This window comes from Corapipo altera, unplaced genomic scaffold, assembly GCF_003945725.1.
Source record: "Corapipo altera isolate COAL_440 unplaced genomic scaffold, ASM394572v1 68, whole genome shotgun sequence".
In the NCBI taxonomy this organism is placed as follows: Eukaryota; Metazoa; Chordata; class Aves; order Passeriformes; family Pipridae; genus Corapipo; species Corapipo altera.
The window spans coordinates 5888582-5906872 of record NW_020884919.1 but is presented as its reverse complement, the minus strand read 5'-3'; positions in this window follow the sequence as shown (position 1 = coordinate 5906872).

Below are 18291 nucleotides of genomic sequence, written 5' to 3'. Positions count from 1 at the left end.
GGTCATTCCAATACTCCCAGCTAGGGCATCCCATCAAGACACATATGTGATTGTGAGTGAAGGCATCTGGGGGTGAAGAATTTGCCAAATGCCCTGGCAATTTGTCTGTGTAGGTAATAACCAGATAACAAGAGTCTGCACTTTGTCATCATTTATTTCAACTCTCTTGATTTCAGTGTCCAGTGCCAGGTGTTCCCTACTTTGGTATCACAGCTGTAAGACCTACAACTTTTTTTTTTTTCCATGCATGGGATATTTGCATGCACAGGTACCATGTTTATGCATCTCATTGTGCTTAAACACTGGGGCTTTTGTATGAGGTATGTAAAATCAAACTACATTTTTCCTGCAGAAATTTCCTGAAGTCTTGGGAAGCTTTCTCATTCATAGGGCTGGATTCCAACTGTACTCCCCCCCAGCAACCACACTAGAAATGTCACTGGACCATTGAACTTCAGGTGCTACAATCTAGAGCAAAGATTAATTTTCTTTGCTCTGGAAGCAGAGTAGTGTAAAATTTCTACAAGAAAATGCAACTAAAGACTCGTAAATTAGCTTGTGCTTGTATTCATACGTGTCAAAGAAGAGCCTAATTGCACAGTTTTCTTTGCTTAAGTGCACTTGCATTCATGGGCAGTTTCACTGGGAAATGAATAAATCTTAGGGGGAAAAGAAAATCTTTTGAGGACTTCTATTTTGGATTAATCCCAGTAAGTATGAAGTTATTCATATTTGCTGCTAACATGGCATAGCTGGTTTCTTGGAAGATTATCATAGGATGGTTTGGGTTGGAAGTGACCTTAGAGATCATCCAGTTCCAACCCCCTGCCATGGGCAGGGACACCTTCCACTAGACCAAGTCACTCAAAGCCCCATCCAACCTGGACTTGAACTTCTAAGGAGAGGCATCCACAAATTCTCTGGGCAATCTGTGCCAGTGCCACATCACCCTCACAGTGAAGAATTTCTTCCTAATCTAAATTTACCTTCTTTCAGTTTAAAGTGATTCTCTCTTGTCCCATCACTCCATGCCCTTGTCAAAGTCCCTCTCCAGCTCTGTAGCCCCTTTAGTACTGGAAGGGACTCCCTTGATCCTTCTCTTTTCCAGGCTGAACAACCCCAGCTCTCAGTTTTTCTCCATGGCAGAGGTGCTCCAGCCCTCTGATCATATTTTTTCTCAATATATAACTTAATTTGCCCTTACGAGTGGAAGGAGAAATGTAGTTTAAATATGATTTTGCATCTTGTTTTCAATTGGGAGGTGATAATGCAGAAAAAATTATCTAACTCAGGACCTTTTGAAAGATGGATCAGGCTACCTGATGTATGAACATGCCTCAGGACAGATTATGGTTCTGTCTGGTTTAAAATGTAATTTAAATGAATTAACTTCCACATCCTACAGCTGTGACATGCACCTGTCCTGGACAGGAGCTTGATTTATATTGCCTTTATGAAGATATATCTGAGCACAGGCTATTACGTGCCATCAATATGTATGTGTTACTTGATTCCCAGAGCCACGACCTGACAGGTGACTCTGTTACTGTCACTTAACTGCTGACATGACTTGTGCCACCAGCCATGCCATTAAGCTATTGAGATGTGACACGACCTGATCCGTAACGCTCACGACTGGCTGTGCCTCCTGCTTCTGTCAGACGTGGAAGATTGAGGAAGTCACGTGTAACTCCCCCTGGTCTTGCTGCATCTGCAGGGAAGGGCATCCCCCTGGGGCGCAGCCGTCAGCCCTGCCCAGTGCAGCAGCACGGATGGGATGGATGGGTTTGGGTCAAGAAAGTTGTACAACTGTGAGGTTGCCTTAAAGAAGTCTGTTTGACCCAGTGGAATAACTGGGGCTGGAAACATGATTGTAAAAAAACCCGAGGAATTCACATGAACTGACATTAAATAAATTGAATTGTGCAGTTGTTTCTTGTCCCCTGCCTGGTAGAAATGAAAGAAGTGTCTTGCTGTGAAGTCTGATAACAAGGGACCCCACTGTCCCTTGGAACAGGTTAATATTTGGCCATGCTTTGTGATTTGGTTATATTTACATTTGGAGAGAAAAGACTAGATTTGAATGAATAGTTATAATGGTAAGCACGGCGACGGAATGCTTTCTGCATGAATTTTTAATGTGTACCCTTTTATTGTACCCTTTTATCTTCCAATCTAATATAGTTTATTGGTATTTTTAAATGTAAACTAATGGTAAAATGGTCACATATGAAATGTCTGAGAAAATAACCTAAACCCCCATATTTGCAGTCGTTGGTAATTATGCTCATTTACTTTCATTACATGCTTTTTTACAGTCATGTCTAGAATGGACTGTAGGTGGATGCATGGGTTAAAGCAATTTATGGGATTTATCCTGTCTGTGAAGAGATGTTTTGATGGAATGAAAAATAAGATTAATTTTCCTCCAATAAGGAAGGATGTTAATTTTCTCCTCTGCTTCACGAAAGTTCACCTTCATGTTGCGAATACTGGGGTTGTTACATGCCAGTATGACATTTGGAAAAAATCTCTTCAAGCTTAATAACAGTGAAGAATCTTCTGACAGTTCATGAGGGAAGTGGAGCACCAAGCATTCATTTTGCAGATGAGGAAGGTGGCACTCGGATTTTATATTTTTTGGGTGCAATCTGGCTCCTACCTTATGTGGGCAAGCTTCAGGTAGTTTTTCTTGCAGAATGCAGCCCAGCAATAGTGTTTCCAGGATGCTGCTGTTGCCCAGTGATCACAGCACTGCACAGCAGCAGGATTATTGGCCAAGGAACAATGCGATGTTTTATCTCTCCATTACAAATAACCTTTGGTAACTGTGTTCTGAGTTTAGCAGGAACTGGCAGGAATACAGTTAGGGTCACTTCTCTGTCACTGTTGTAGCATCAAGCAAAACCATATTTGGAGGTGGCAAAGGAGGGATTTGTCTGATCCAAAGTCAGTAAACAATGCTCATTGACTTCATCTGGAGACGATCAGGCCATTCATAGGTTGTTATCTGCTGCTTCCTTGAAGTTTTCCACCACCTTTGTGAATATGAGTGCATTGATTCTGAAATGCCTCATGTGGCAAATTAAGTGATTTAATTACACAGTTTGGCTTTGCCTTCTAGATTACAAGTCAATTCAGTTCGGTGACTGAATTAGATGAACGTCCCAGCAATTGATGGGTCAGAGCAGTTAAAGATGCAGGTGCCCCTGAGAAGTGTGGTCTGTGGCTGCTCTTCTGCAGCAGAAAGGTTAAGCTTCTTGGCTTGTGTGCATTAGGTAGGCCAAGTCTATCAAAATTTATTTAAGTGAAGTGTTTCGAGTCTACCTGAGGATGGAAATCCAGGATTGTTTCAATGACAGAATGCAACAGAGATTTCATTTCGGATCATCCATTCTTTAAGAAAAGCATTTGTGTCAGTCAACATCCATGTTTCTCCTATTTGTAGTGAATGTTTTAAGTCTTTCCTCTGATGAAACTGAAGCCTTCTCCTCAGATAAGCAAAGTGGGACTTTGAAGAGATTCCACTGCGATAGAAGGATTTGTTTTTCCAACATACACTACATAGAACTTGTGAAGGTTCTATGAGAAGGCTGTAGCCCAGCTGCAGCACCAGTGAACTGATTGTTTTGAGAAGTGCAAGAAGGATATTTGCTGGAGCCCTAATACTGTGTCTGAGCCATCTCTCCCAGTGACAAACATGCTGAGGGACTGCCAGGAAAAGTCACAGCAGAGACAGGTCATACCAGAGCAACTTGCAGCGATCCCTTGTTTTCTCTAATGGCCCCACACCACTTTTTTAACTGGGTAAACCACCTCATCTTCCAGTATCTGACAGTCCTGGAGCAGAGAAAATGGGATTTTATAACTCAGTCCAGTCCTAGCTCTGGTTTCTATTGCAATGGGCTGTGCACGGTGGGCTCAGCAGAGGAGCATCAGAGACATACATCTCTATAACCTGTACCCTGTGCCTGATGGCTGCACTCTGTGGTGACAGCAATGACATTCAGACAGGTTTCTCATTGCTGAGAAGCATCAGGAGATTGCTACTTCTCCAGTAGAGATGGGCGGAAAATATCGCTTCATGTACTGAATGCAAGCAGCTGATGGAGCCTGTTGAAGACAGAATTGAGATGAAAAGCTGTAATGCAGATGTGTCACATCACAGTTGTCACTCCATTTCTCTGTAAGATACGGCAGATCCACAGCAATTAATTTTAAATGCAGTCTCTATTACTGCAGAGCAGTAACTTGAAATATTTACTACTTTATTTGCTTCACGCCAAGTGAGATTTCACTCAATTTGTCATTAAAAACACTGTCCTCTTCTGAGGAAAGAGTATATTTACATAAACTGCTCTCCAGTAATTCTGTGTTTTCTGCAGGAGAAGATTTTGTGCACAAAAATCTGTGCTGATGAGCCTGTGGGACCAAAGACAGATGCTGGGGAAAGAACAGATCTGTTCATTGCCCTCAGAGGTCTGTAGAAAGGCCAAAGGGATCAAGCTCCCATTCCTTTGTCACTCTTCTACATGCAGCGTGGATCATCATTAACCAAAAAAAATTCCTAAAACCAACAAAACCCCCCACTTCTTCAATATTGCAAAGTTGGGCAGTGCTTTGATGTACCAGAATGTGATTTAGAAATAAAGAGCTGCTGCCTGCAATGAGTCTGCTGGATCCCTTCTGCAGTTTCTAAAAAGTAAAAACCAGAAAGCTGCCTGTCTCTCCTAATCATGTGATCCTGGGAAATGGATATGGGGGGAGGGAGGATGGTGGAAGCCAAATGCTGTGACATTTGAAGTGAAATGGGGAGTGTTGCAGCCCAGAGTACAGGGGATGCAGTGCTGGCTGTAGGATCAGCTCCATCCCGAGCCTCAGCTGTAGCATGTGGGACTGACTTGAAACTTGTTTGTCCTATGGTTGTTCTACAGAGAAAAATGTGTTAATTTATCAAGTCTGTAGGAATGCAAAATACACACATAAGCCCATGCCAGCATTAAGATCCTCTTATTTGGGTGGGAGTGTTAATCTCCTGGAGGGCAGGAAGTCTCTGCAGAGGGATCTGGAGAGGCTGGATTGATGGGCTGAGGCCAATGGCATGAGGTTCAACAAGGGGAAGTGCCAGGTCCTGCACTTGGGTCACTATAACCTCAGGCAGCACTACAGACTGAGGGAAGAGTTGGCTGGAAGGTGCCTGGCAGAGAAGGACCTGGGGGTGCTGGTGACAGCAGCTGAATATGAGCCAGTGTGTGCCCAGGTGGTCAGAAAGGCCAGTGGCATCCTGGCTTGTATCAGCAATAGTTTGGCCAGCAGGACCAGGGAAGTGATTGTCCCCCTGTGCTGGGCACTGGTGAGGTCACAGCTCGAGTACTGTGTCCAATTCTGGGCCCCTCACAACAACAAAGACATTGAGGTGATGGAGCGTGTCCAGGGAAGGGCAATGAAGCTGGTGAAGGGTCTGAAGCACGAGTCCTATGAGGAGCACCTGAGGGAGCTGGGAGTGCCCAGCGTGGAGAAGAGGAGAGTCAGGGGAGACCTTCTCTCTGCAACTCCCTGACAGGAGGCTGTAGCCAGGTGAGGTCAGTCTCTTCACCCAGGCTACAAGTGACAGGATGAGAGGAAATGTCCTCAAGGGGAAGTTTAGATTGGATATTAAGGAAAAATCTGTTGACCAAAAGGGTTGTCAAGCACTGGCACAGGCTGCCCAGGGCAGTGGTGGAGTCGCCATCCCTGTAGGGATGTAAAAGACACATAGATGTGGCACCTGGGGACATGATTTAGTGGTGGGCTCGGCAGTGTTGGGTTAACAGTTGGACTTGGTAACCTTAAAGGACTTTTCCAATTTCTTCTATTCTGTCACTAGTCCTCTTCTCCCTTAAACTTCATGTGGTTCAAGGCATGAGCCTCTTTTTAACCTGGAATCAGTCTGGCTTTATTTCATGGTTGCAACAGATCCATGGATGCAACTGGTTGGGTACTGCCTCCAGGACTGTGTTAAACTTAATTTAATCAGAAAAGGAAAACCTGTTATCTGTTTGGAGATAAACCCTGTTGCCAGTGCAGGGACCAGTGGCTGGCAGCCACAGGCCAGGGACAGCAGCAGCGCTGGCCAGGCCAGCGCTGGGAGCTTTGGGAAAGAAAACTCCCTACTAAGATGCTGTCAATGCCTAGAGCTGTGGCTTGGTGCAGTCAAGCATGTTCTGTGTTTCACATTTTGTTTGATATTAGACACTATGTCTGCTATGTGATTTGTTTCTATTAATGATCTTTGATTTTCTTATCAGCTTTGCTTACTTTTTTTCCGTAAAACTTTGGATCAGCTTTCTAAGTGAAAAAAAAAAATTAGTGGAGCTTTTTTTCTCCCTTGCTGACACTGAAACAATGAATATGGATCAGAATTTTAATTTCCTTTTTTTACCACATCCATTTGCTTGACAGAGCAAGCTTGCCAGCCTAGTTTTACTTTGATAAACCTAATAAGGAAAAAGCACTTTGCACCTCCATATTATTTTATGCCTTGTTTGTGACTTCAGCATTCCTTATACAGGTTTAAAGACAATTTATTCTTTACTGCCCTTGAGTCATTTCGGGAGAGCATTTGTGTTTTTCCCGACATAAAAATGTCCTCCTATAACGTGATGAATATTAAATAGGTGCTTGAATGGAAATGAATCAGCGTGCTCTGACCTGACAGCTCCATTTATCGCAGTGTGACTGGGCGGGAGCCAAAATGTCAGCGTTGTCCTGCCATGGATGCAGGGCCATGCACCCCAATTACTTCATCAAATGACCAATTTCACGAATGGACCCAGATGATGGTGTGAAGTCCCTTCTGTCCTGCTTTCCTAAGGAGTCATTTGCTGGTTTCAGCTCCTCTGCTGCTGCCTGCATAGAGTGGGGCTGGCCCAGGGTGGCTCTGCCAGCAGGCGTGAGGGGAAACATCTGGGTTCATTTGTGAGGGTGATGTGCTGCTTGTAGTGAGCCTGATGGTTTTGCTCTTTTGATGTGACCAGGCAAGAGGGATCAGACCCTGCTGTGCCAGCAGCTCCCCAGATCACTCATTTCTCCACATGAGGGGACCAGGGATGAGCACCAAAAGGAAGAACAGCAGCTTGGGAGCATGAAATACCCTGGGGAGATTCAAAGGCCAAGGGAGGGAGGGGGGGACTCTGCTGATGAGCAGAGGAGGAATTGGTGGGTCCCTTGCAGAGCTGTGCTGTGCTCCTCAGCCCCTTTCCTGGCAATCCATGTGAGGGTGGGCTGTGAGTGCTGTCAGGAAGCGTGTAGGGATGAGAGGGCTGCAGGCAGGGCTGGAGCCCATCACCTGCTGGTTCCTCCCTCTGCAGGAGAGCTCAGCTGCTGTGTGTCATGTTTTGCCCTGTGAATCACCCCTTCCAGACAGGAAAAGGACTAGCTGGGATATTTTCTCCTGCTACCAAGACAACAAGCTGACACCCTCCTACTATTAAGAAGAATTATGGGGAGGTGAAATTCTTTTTCATTCCTGTATTCCAAGGACAAGGAATGTCCAAGGAATGTGAGGTTTAGATTAGGTATTAGGAAAAATTGCTTAAACAATAGGGTGGTCAGGCATTGGAACAAGCTTCCCAGGGAAGGAGTGGAGTCACCATCTTTAGAAATGTTCAAAAGGCATGAGGATGTGGCACTTGAGTATGTGGTTTAATGGGGAACATGGTGATGCTGGGTTAACAGTTGGACTTGATGGTCTTGGAGGGTCTTTTCCAAGCTCTGCAATTCTGTGATTCTGTGACAGTCCTGGAAGTGTTGCCTTCCCTAACATGTAATGTGTTCAGTCACTCTTCATGCACAGAGCTGTTGCTGAGGTGTGAACTCTCTCATTCCTTGTGGATACATCCAGCTACTGTCCACTCTCCATGTGGAGGGTGAAGCAGAGAAACCCACCTTACACACACAGCAGCATTTCATACCAGTGCTGCCTGGAGCACTGGCATTCACACTCATGAGGTCTTCCAGCAACTTCCAGTTCTTCTCTTCCAAATACATAACATTTTTAATGTTTATATTAGAGTTGGTCTTCAGAGTTAAAATGGAGCAAAATTATTTCCTCTGGGGTCTGAGCAGCATGGCATGGACTGGAAACAATGTGTTAATCCCTGACTGTGGTGCAGAACTGCTGGTGCTGGTACAGCTCAGGTATTGGCATTCCTTATTCCTGCCCATTTCACACTCCCCAGTCCCCACAGACCTCAGCTGGGAACTGTGCACCAAAGCAGCAGTGTTTGCTGTGTGAGCACTGCTGGGCAGGGTCAGCCCCCACACCCCTGTGCACAGGCTGAGTTCATACACAGGCTTCAGTGGCAGCTTTCTTTTGTTCCTTTTTCCCTCCAGCACTTTACAAGTCAAGAATTCCATTGTGGATATGTTACATATGTAACTGTGAGCATATTTTTAAGCGTTTGCACTGTCAGAAAGGAAATGCAACATGTTCTTAATAATTTTCTTCCTCCTTTAGCTCACGGATGGGTTTTGCCGCTCACCTTCCAGATGTACTTAACTCACTCCAGATGCTCTCACTTCCCTGGGTTACACCTTTTCCAAATCCAAACCAGTGGTGATTCAAGCCATTGAATGACTAAAGGTGATGGTGTCATTGCAAAGGAGTGGCAGATGCCTGGAGTGGCCTTTCTGTGGTGCAGCTGATGATGAAGGTGATGGGTTGATTTGTGTCGTGATACAGGCTGGGTTTGTTATTCTTTTCTCTTTAATTTTTTCTCTGAATGCTGCATTCCATAAGTTCATATTGCATTTGCTTCTGTTCCATTTGGAAAGCGGTGGAAGGATGGCTGTGCAAATAGGATGTAACACAAGTGCCCTTGCTGTGTAAAACATGCTCATGTTTTGAAAACCGCTTTTCCATTTGGGAAATATTTATTTTTAAGGAATAGAAAAATTACTATATCTGCACTACCTATAAATGCAGGGGGACAACCAGATTAATTATCTCTTGCTTTAGCCACAATGGCTGTGTAATGGTGCGGAACAAATAGCATAAATATGCCCAAGATTATTTTAACTAACATATTCTCTTGATTGAAATAAAAAGCCTGTCACGTAGGGAAGTTCCTTGGCCGCTCACATTAGTAAATGTGACTGTCCCAACCACACTGGCCTGGCCTGCTCTGAGACCTCCTTGTGCTCATCCCTGCCCATTGCCTCGCTCATCTGGCAGTTCTGCATTTCATTTTATAGGAATGAGAGAATTGGCAGTATCCTTACTATTCCGCATTAATAAATTATAAATTCTATAAAAGTATTAAGCAATAATAGATCTGACAGAGCTAATGTACTAAGATCTAGATGAATGTTAGCCAAAATAGTGTGTATTTCACAGAATCATTGAATCACAGAATGGTTTGGGTTGGAAGGGACTTTAAGGATCGTCTAGTTCCAACCCCCCGCCATGGGGATTTAGTACGGAAAAAAATACACTGCAATAAACACAGTGTGAATGCAACAAAGCAAATGAAGATTCATGGTGATTCCCTGCACCAGTCAAGACTACAAAAAAAAGCAGTGGGAAAACATCCACACTCAATAGAGACACATCCTATTCCAATTTGTCAAGGCTGTTAAAGGTAAGAGCAGCTTTGCTTTGCCTCGAGGCCAGGCTGGACTCACACAGAGCCTGTGAGCCTGAGCTTGTTTGTCTGCCCTGATGAATGGCTTGGGTTTATTTTAAAAATTGGCTTCCCAGATCTTCCAGGGACCCTTGGCCCCACGGTGTGTCTCATCATTGTGTGGCCGTGGGATGAGGTGGGTGATAGCAGCCTCCTGGGGCTCACAGGCACAGATGTGGTCGCAGAGCAGGCAGTGGAGATGGGGCCAACGTGGGGTCACCTCAGGGAGCTGTGGAGAAGCTCTTGTCCCTTGAGGAGCTGTACTGAGAGCAGCAAAAAGGGGTATTGTTGGGAGCCAGCAGTGAAGTCAGCCCTGGCGTGGTAAGCGTCACTAGAATGGTGGCAGAGCTCTGCACCAGTTTTGGTGCTCTGGGTTTTTGTGGTGGGTTGATCTTGGCTGAATGCTAGGTACCCACTAAAGCCACTCTCTCACTTTCCTCTGCAACTGGACAGAGGAGAGAAGGGTTTCATGAGTCAAGATAAGGATCAAGATAGACCCATTACCAATCACCATCACAGGCAAAACAGACTCAAAGTGGGAATATTAATTAAATTTATTACTAACAGAATCAAAGCAGGAGAATGAGAACTAAAATGAGTCTTAAAAACACTTTCTCCCACCTCTCCCTCCTTCCCAAGTTCTACCTCCTCCCCCCAACGGCACAAGGAGATAGGGAATGGGAATTAAGGTCAGTTCATCACGAGTTGTTTTCTGCTGCTGCTCAGGGAGAGGAGTCCTTCCCCTGCTCCCTGTGGGGTCTCTGCCATGGGAGACAGTCCTTCACAAACCTCTCCAGTGTAAGTCCATCCCATGGGCAACAGTTCTTCACAAACTGCTGCCACGTGGGTCACTTCTCCATGGGGTGCAGTCCTTCAGGCACAGGCTGCCCCAACGTGGGTCCCCTACAGGGAAACAAGTCCTACCATGAAAACCTGCTCCAATGTGGGTTTCCCTCTCCTGGCCTGCAGGTCTCCAGCAGGACCCTGCTCCATCCTGGGCCTCCCACGGGGTCACGGCCTCCTTCATACATCCCCCTGCTCTAGCATGGGCTCCTTTATGGGCTGTAGGCAGGTCTCTGCACACCAATGACCCCACATGGGCTGCAGGGGCACAGCTGCCCCACCATGGTCTGCATCACGGGCTGCAGGGGAACCTCAGCTCCTGCCCCTCCTTCTGCACTGACGTTGGTCTCTGCAGAGTTGTTCACCTGTTCTCCCTCCACTCTTCTCTGGCTGTAATTTTCATCTGCACAATAACTTATTTTTTCCTTCTTAAATGTGTTGTCACAGAGGCATTACTGTCATTCCTGATGGGCTCAGCCTTGGCCAGTGGCGAGGCCATCCTGGAGCTGGCTGGCATTGGCTCTGCCAGACATGGATGAAGCTTCCAGCAGCTTCTCACAGAAGCCTTGTAGCCCTCATGCTACCAAAACCTTGCCACACAAACCCAACAGAGTTTTTAACACCTTTTTCAAGCTCCTGTTTCTTTTGGAAGCACCAGTCTTTGCACATGGTAAGACCTCTCTAAACTCTAACTTTGGAGTGCATATAAAGGCATGGAAAAGTAAAAAATGTAGCATTAATTGCATTAAAATCAGTTTAGTATATCACAAAACAGCAGTAAAGCAGGTCCCTCCTCTATTTTGCTGCCTGTAAGCTCTTGTAAAGGTGTTTTGCCACCTTGCTGTGATGGCAATAAGCCTTTAACTGAACAAATTGATCCTGAGATACTGGAGTTTGTACCTTGTTTGCTGCCGCCTTTCCTGCTGTTTCCATCCTGGCTCTGGGAAGGTACAAATAATGAATTAACTGCTGGATAAGCCCTGTGCTCCCCTGAGCAATTATTCTGGCTTCTGGCATAGCAGACCCAATTTGTCCTGCAGTAAGTACAATTTTCTGAGAAGTTAGTTCTGGTTCAGGCACTAGTCATCCACATCTGTGTGGCACAGGTAGTTTTTGGGGGAGGAGCCAGTTGTAAGTCAAGCTGTCAAATTGGCACGTGAAAAAGCCCATCCTCAGAGTGCCACGGTGCTTTTGGGGATTCAAATGGACTCCCAGCTGTGTGTGACATTAACTCAATTAGTGGAGAGAGAAACAGCATAAAATGTGCAATGATCTTGAGCACTTGGCTGCTGTGTTTGAAACCCTTGCTTCCCCATCTCTGGAAGATCAGCACTAATGATTTAACATGAATTTAAATCTCAAATATGTAACGTTTATTTGCAGAAGGTGCTGCAGGCTGGGAATGGAGGTGCTGGTTAGAAAGGTGATTTCCTACATCTGCTTCTGGGCAAGAAATGTCATTAGATAGTTGCAAGGCAAATCATGCCAAATGGTATATTTGAGCAGCAGCTGGTACACAGCTGGCAGGCACCTGTAAGCCTGAGACACACCTATACACCAGCTGAAAGAGGAGATCATGGTAGTGACTGGGAGATCCCAGCCTGGAGGTGCTAACTTGCTGAAGGCTTTTCTCCCTGTGTTTTAGCTTCAGGATGCTCAAATAAGGTGTAAAATGGGGCAGAGTTGGACACAAGCTCCTAATCTTTCTGTTCATCAGGTTTATGGACCAGAATTGTGCACAGCAGTGGATAGGCTTTGCTCATTTTTCTGTTGCAAAGAAATCAGTGAGATGAAGACAGGCTGAGAAAGACGGGGTTGTTCATCCTGGAGAAGAGAAGGATCTGGTGAGGCCTTAGAGCCTTTTCTAGTGCTTAAAGGGGCTACATGAGAGCTGGAGAGGGCAGTTTGGGCAGGTCTTGTGAAAGAGCTTTTTTTCACCCTAGATAAGCCTGTTATTAGCATGAGCAGCATGAAACCCTCAAACCAGTTCGTCTCCAGAGTGTTTGACTTGCACAACACTGGTGGGACCTGTGTGCACAGCCTGAGGATGCCAGTGGTTCTCCCAGACCTGTTCATCAGCTCCTCAGCTCAGAGCCCAGGGCCTGGCTGGGGTGTAGGGCAGCTGGAGGTTGGCACTGAGTGGAGTCTGACTATTGGTCAGAGGTGAGCTGCCTGGAGTGTCCTCAGGCATCACCTGCACATCAAAGTGTGCCCTGACTGCTAATGGCCTCTTGGGGGAAAAGAGGAGAAAATAGCGGTTCAGTATCTTCCCTCAGAGATCCAGGTTATTGAGTGCACAGCAACGGGAAGAGCTCCTCCCCTGGACAGGGATCTGCAGGTATAATAATCCCAGTTTTCCTGCCCTGGACTGGGCGAGAAACTTGGCAAATTGCCTCTTTGCTGACTCTGTTAGAGGTTTGTTAGAGTTTCTGCACCAGCTCCATCACTCTAACCAGTTTCCTTCTTTGCATAATGTTTTGATGAGTCAAAATTGCCTGGTGTGTTAAAACAAATGATCTCTGCGCACGACAATAACTATCTGCATAATTGGTGTTAATCACTGCTGAAACCTCTGAGCATCTCCAGAATACAACCAATGCCTTGGGTGTACATACCAATAGTTTGGGTGCACATACCCCATACAGAAATGATGTTCCTCATGTCACACTGCTGTCCAAAAAGCAAAGTCAAATACTGAAAGGCTTTGGCAGTGAGATTTTATGATCTTGTGCCCAATCTTTAAATAGATGCAGAATCACAGTCAGTGTTATATCCTGTTTACTCACTTTGAATATATTATTAAGTGTTTATTGGTACCAAAAGAGCATAATTAAATAGCATGTCAACTGCAAATCAACACTATATTGATGAGGGCTTGTGGCACAGGAGATGTGTGAATTTTACTAACGTTGTCATTTCCAGTCCCCAGCATCATAAAGGACTTGGACATTTCCGATTACAGTTGCAGATCTACCTTAACATTGCTAAAGCAATCACAGTGTGGGAAATTAGGTGTAAACTGAAAAATAATTAAAGGCCTAGTGACAACTTGATAACACTGAATAATTGAAGTGTTGGTAACAAATCTTGAATTCTAATTTTCTCAGTGTAGTTGATACTAGTAATTGAGATCAAAAGCATCTTAACTGCTTTTGGGAAAGCTCACTCACATATGTACCATGTAAGGAGGGGAAGGAAAAGAGATGAAAACCATAGCATCTGAGAGATGAAAACCATAGCTGCTAACAGCTCAGAATTCCACTAAATCTTGCAGATGGAATGTACCAGAGCCAACTGAGCTGCTTCCCTCCTGTGCTCTTCGAAGAGCATCAAGCTGCTGGAGATACCTCCAGGAGCCCCTGCAATGTTATATATACAGATATTTAGGATACGCTCCTTAGGGAACACGTGAGTGCAAGTGATCAGGGTTATTCACTTTAAAGGAGATGGCCACTGCCTGGGGCCAAACATGAGATCTGCAGCACGGACAGGGGCTGTGCAGGGGTGGTGCCACGGAGCACAATTCGGTTCAGAGAGCAGGGATATCTGGGTTTCAACAGGGGTGCTTCATTTGCTTTTGTTTCTTGGGATTTTTGAAGCAGTTATGGTCCTGATCCATTGTTGTTGCTGAGATGTTTGGTCCTTCATGACTCTTCACACCTGCCTGGTGCTGTGGGTCACCTCCCGACTCAGCAGTTGGACCCTTTCTGGGGTAAGTGGTTAAAATCTCGCTGGGGGAAAAGGAAATGAGATTTTGTGGCCACATAAGAGAGCAAGGACAGAGGAGGGAGCTGAGGCCGTCAGGACTTGTCATCAGCTCGGTGGCCATGAAGGACTTATGTGCAATAAAAATTACAGTTGCTGTAACGATGACTTAAATAGCATCCCTGTCTGAAAAGATAGTAAATACCTTAATGTTGCCCAGAGTTCATCCTGTGCATTTTCACCTGTGGAGGTAGCTGGGGCTGCTGGGGCCTGTCCTGGACCCCTCTACTGGCCACAGTCACCCCATAAGAGTGACACAGGGGTGGCTCTGATCTGTGCTGTGTTACAGAGTGTCCCCCCCAGCTGGATCTGGCCAGGGTGAGGGACTCGGGGAGGAGCCCAGCAGAAATTGGTCATAGCTGGAGGGAATGACAGGGGTGCAAACAGCTCCTAGATATTTTTTTTTTTAAATCAATATTCAGGTAAAAATAAATAAACCGCTGAGGTATGTTACAATTGCACACAGCTTAAAACTGGACAATGTCCAGCATTTTGCAAGGTGATAGAAAGTTGCCTGTACTTGATGTTTGCAGTAAGAGAACCCCATTTTTTTCTTGAATATCCTGTATATTTATCCATGTGAACATAGGCAATTTTGAAATTACCTCTTTGCTCATGATGATGAAACTAGTCATTACTGTACATTTTTGTTTGTCTAATAAAACCGTACTATGATATTTTGACATAATTTAAAATCCATATTTAAATAAAGCTGTTGGAGGCTGTAAGTCACCATCCCTGGAGGCACTTAAAAGACACGTAGATGTTTCACTTGGGGACATGGTTTAGTGGTGGGCTTGGCAGTGCTGGGTTAATGGTTGGGCTCAATGATCTTAAAGGTCTTTGTCAGTCTAGATGATTAAACGATCCTGTGGCTCCAAAGAGCTGAAAAGCTGAGCATCTCCCTCAGTGTCTTTTTCCCATTGGCAATGTGTGACAACAGAGCTCCTTCCCCTGCATATCATGTCATGGCATTCATCTGTGAGTGTTTATTGATCAGCTCCATCGAACTGAATCTGACAGTGAGCACAGCATTGTTATCTCATCTGAGAGTGGGGAGCACGTAACATGCAGGGAAGAGCATTTCGGCTCTGGTTGCATGTTTAGAACTGGAAGAAAGTGCCTTATCTCCTCTGATATCTCATCCACTTCTGATCCCTTGTCTATTTTCTTAATATCCTTTGTGTCCCACCTGACCCCTCATTTGGAAGCTCTTTGAGTCAGGTATCGGCTTTGCTATTCCGTGTTCATTTGGGATTCCTGCAAAAGTCAAACTGTAAATAGCAAACAAAAGGAGGAGGTGTTTCTGTAGGACTGGGACACTAGAGGATGCTTGAGGAGAGACTATACACCCAACAGTTGGCTACCTTCCCAAAGACTAGGAGATGTTGGGATGAAATAAGGCACAGATTTTGCTCCAAGGGACCGATATTCTCAGAGAGCAAAAACAAGAGCTGTTGGGAGGCCAGGAGGAAAAAGAAAAGACTTTGCTGAGGTCCTGCAGAAGAGATCAGCAGCTCCTCTGTTGCATGGTGTGCCATCTTCTACAACAGACCTATGCCCACGTTTACTGAGTTTGCTAAATATTCCTGTAGTTTAAGCAGGCTCTCCTAAGAGCTGCTGCTGGAGCAGATAGGACAGGGCATGCAGGAGGCACCTGAGGTCATGCCCACACTGAGGCAAGAACATGCCAGCCTTGAGCACACTGCAGATGTTGTCAGTGTTCTGTGGCAGGACAGGGCCCTGCAGGCACTTCCTGCTGCATTTTGGGGATACCTGCAATGCCAGAGGGAGCTTGGCCCCAGCAGAACCAGCAGCAATTGGGGGTGGGGGTGGGCACATCCTGCACATCATCAGCTTCAGGTGTGTGGTTCTTGCCATGGTGCAAAGCCAAGGGCAGGACAAAGGCATATTTTTCAGGCAAAGGTTTTCCCAGGGTTTGGCTTTGCTGGCTCTGTAGGAGCCGAGTGGCACAACAGCAGATTGTAAAGGGACGCAGGCCCTGTAACTCTATCAGTTTTGATCAATTTTTCAGTCGAGTTAGTAATACACCAGAGAGTGTGTCAACGTGCTTTATGGAGGTCTGCAAGTGCCTACCATGGCTAATCCATAAAGCTCAAATGGTTTCCTGGAAAACAGACATTTTGTTGTCACCATGAGGAAACTACTAAGCAGTGAGGAAAAAAATACAGAAGAAAAATAGATGGATTCTGTAGTACCTGCTGAGCTGCTGGGAACACTCTGGTGGGGAAGGTGTGCGCCTGATGGGCTCCAGGCTGGTGCCTGTGGTGTCTAACAGTCAGAGTGTGCAGGGACAAAGCCACTGCTGCCATCCCAGTGCTCCTTCAACCCCTCCACCCTCCCACCCAGGAAAAGCAATTGCACTTCTGTTTATGTTTAGTGAAATATAGCAATCAGTTTTCAGCAATTAGTGGAGATGCAATTGAACCCACCAAACAGTCCCCACTGCCTCTGCCCTCCCAATCCTTAAAACATGGATTGCCATGAACTGGCAGCATTAGCTCCATGTTTCAAGTATATGGAGTAGGAAAGATATTTAGTCACTTAAATATTTGAATGGTTGTCCCAGTCTTCTGAATTTAATATTATGATAAAAAGTTAGTTTTCTTTTAGGGTATTTACCAGAGCTTTTTTTTCTCAGACTCACCAAGACACCCTGACACCCACTCTCCCTCTCTTGCCAACCACTGAAAGTTTCATTAAATTGCTTTAAAATTAATAATTTTTGTATTTCTTTCAAAGCATCTTCTGTGTTTTGAACCCTGGAGTGCATTTTGGGTGCCTTAACGTGTCTCTGAATCTGGCATTTTACTGTTAAAAGTTTGCTAGAAGAGGGGTTTTTTTACATTTGCCTGACTGCAGGAGCAGGGAATTAATATAAGCACCAAATATCCTGACACTTAAGGTAAAATAGTAAGAGTGGATGGTCACTGCAGAAGCCCAAGGTTACTGGAGGTCAGAGCTGACATTTACTGTATAACTGGAGCCCTCCTCATTCCCTACTCCCATAGCATTGCTTATGCATTGCACGAACTCCTGCAGCCTATATGTGCTCATGGTATACATCTGTGGAGTGCTTCTGCCCTGGAGAGCAGGGTTGATCCTGCCTACATCTCCGCCAAACCAATTTTCCTGACTTTATCTCTCTTATTCACAGGAGAACTAGGGCTTTCAAAGGAGGAGAAACCAACAACAACAACAACAACAACAACAACAACAACAACAACAATACCCAGAGGTTTGACTATTGAGCCTGAGGAAATCTCCTGGCTTTTTTCCACAATAACCATTCCAAAGTATGGACATTTTCAGAGATTACCAGTTTGCTGAATACACTTTTTTCCCCCCACTGTGTTCAATATAAAGTGCTTTTTCTTTCCACAGCCTATAAAAGAGGACTAATCCACAAACTGAAAGCCAAATCCTTTACTCTTCCCTCTGCTGAATCTTGGTGCAGAGAATAATATTTGTCAAGCAATAATCACACTGTATCGGCTGCCTGAGGCCTGATTTCTTATAGGACGAGAACTCAGGGAGTGATAAGTTTCCAAATGACCTCTGTCAGCTCCTAAAAACAAAAAGGAAAGACAACGGCAGCCCATGTGAGTGGGAAAGGCCAGCTCGAGCTGAGCATAACGGGATCCGTGTGTAACAGAGGTCAGAAAAACGTCCTCACATCCCCATCTAGTGGTTTTTGGTAAAATAAATCTGTAGTCCCTTCGTTTTTACATGCTCTCCTCTGTTACCGCAATCTGCTGAATGATAGACACGCATATTGCTGAACTTGATTAGCCAAAACTGCTTGGTTTGATCTATTTTTATAAATATTCTCAGGTTTGAGAGATGACAGAAAGGAAACTTTAACCCAACTTACAAAGAAGTGCTAATTTAGTTAAGCACACTCTTTTTAAGATTGGGAGAGACCAGAATCACAGAAGAGCAGCCAAAACTTCTGTGGAAGGTGAGCATCTCCTATTGGATTCATACCCACTCCCCCACC